The following is a 2,279-nucleotide window of genomic DNA, read 5'->3' as shown; positions in this document are numbered from 1 at the left end:
ATACTTTGCTTGCTGCAACTAATCTAGCAGATCTCTATCCTCGATAGGGGGTATATGTTCTTGAGCATGATTTTATTCAATGCCCTATAATCTATACACATCCACCAAGTCCCATCCTTCTTTGGCACAATGGTGATGGGTGACCCACATGGTGATGTACTCGGTTGAGTGATACCCTATTCCAGCAACTGCTGCAACTATTTCTTCACCTCACTTGCTTCTATAACAGACTCCTCTACAACACAATATTTGGCAATGGGGAGTCTGGAAATAGCTGGATCTCTTGCTCCACTTCTCTCTTAGGGGGTAACCCTTTAGGCTCTCGGAACACATCCTTGTATGCTTGTAACAAATCCTCCAATTATTGTTTTTGTTTATTAGTACAACCCTCTAGGGATGCCTTGCCTCTTATTGACTCCTCTATAGATTGATTTTCTCTTAAAAACAATAAAACATACTTCTTGCGGGAACTTATCAATTTCTTCGCTTGGTTGGCACTTACTAGTGAAATTTTTGACTTGCCTTTGTGCACGTTGATGATGAATGATTTTCCATCCTTGATGATACGACACTGGTTATATCTCCTCATGAATACTGCATCATGCATGTACATGTATGGAATCCCAAATATGACTCCACATACATCAAGGGGAACCACATTTAGATCTACTTCATCAATAAAATTAGCATTGATAGCAAATTTAATTTCACACTATTTTGTTACCTTCAGCGTATTTCACTAGTGGTAACAAAATAGTGTGAACTATGCCTCTCCTAACATTAGTAGGAACTGACCATTTGGTGATGGCCTCCATCTTGGAAGGATCTATCTTCAATTATTTTCCACCATTCACATATCCAAACCCATATTTCCCAATGGATATGGGTTTGGATGATCACGAACTTCTAGCCCCAACTTCTTGACTAGGTCTGCTGCAATGAGATTTTCCTGCGATCCCAAATGAAACAGAGGATCAATCTTTTTCTTCTTGACCTATATCTACATGGAAGAGTTTGGTCATTTCTTTCTCTTCATGTTGCTGAAGGCTACTTAGATTCACCTCCCTCTGCACTGATGTACATATGATATTCTCATCCACATCTGAGCTGCTTTCAACTTGGTTTCTCGAATCAGTGGTCATGAGATTCTTCTTCTTATTATCTTTCTTCTTTTTCTTCGGGTTTAGCTTTGGATGCAATTACCATCAATGTTGTAGTGGACATCAATGTTGCAGTGGACATCAATGTTGCAGTGGTTGCTAGGATCTTTGCATTGGTGTGTTGTGGTTGCCATATTTTTATCTTTTTCCCCTTTTTGCTTCTTCTTCCCATCCTTAGAAGCATCTTGTTGCTCCTTTTTCTTCGATCCACTTGATTACGCTCTTTTCAGGCCTAAGTTCTCTAGGTACTCCACCTGTACACAAGCCTTGTCCACTGTTTTGGGCTTGAACAACATCACTTGCTCACACAGATGGCAGTGCAGACCCCCCAAATACTTGAGGAGTACATCAAGGTTCTTTTGAGAGGTACCCAACATCATAGGCTGGTTTCTGAATCCTGTGGTGTACTCCTGCATGTTTTGACCCGACTTTTGCCTGAAGTAATTCCATTGGATCCACTGGTCTTCCACGTACCCAATGGGATAAAACTATGAATTAAATGAGGGTTTTGAAATCCTCCCACTTAGTCACTGTAGATTCTCCCTCCGACCTCAGGGTTTTTGTGTGGCTCTCCCACCAAGTTAGTGCATGGCCCTCCAATTTCAATCACATGAATGAGATCTTCTGACCTTCCTCGATCTGATGGACACTGAAATAAACTTCTAGTTGCTGCAACCAATGGTTTAGCTTCAAAGTGTCGATCTTGTTGTGGTATGGCTTGATATCGACTTTTGCTTCCACTTTAAACAAGGATTGGTTCACAACACTCGAACAGGGTTGATCTTTTACGAGTTATTTCTTCAGTTGGTTATTTGCGTCTTCCCAATCTCCTGATCCCCCTTCTCATTTTTCCTCTGCATTTGAACCCCCTTCTTCTCCAAATATCCCCAACTTATTTTTTAGGGTCGCCATGAAGAGGTTTACATTGTGGTTTATATCTGCGACTTGTTCTCTCGAGCTGTGAAAACCTCACCTCTGCAGGATCACAAGGTTCATTTACAGATTCGTTGCCCATGACTAGGATTTTACAATTTTCGGCCTCATCGATCTAGATCCATGCAATCTCCACAAAATACACAAAGAAACTTGCTCTGATGCCAAATGATCCATAAACTGCCT

Source organism: Pinus tabuliformis, chromosome 2_2 (genome assembly GCF_031772625.1).
Source record: "Pinus tabuliformis cultivar Carrire ecotype Pingquan chromosome 2_2, CPIR1, whole genome shotgun sequence".
Classification (NCBI taxonomy): Eukaryota; Viridiplantae; Streptophyta; class Pinopsida; order Pinales; family Pinaceae; genus Pinus; species Pinus tabuliformis.
Note: the sequence above shows the minus strand (reverse complement) of the source record.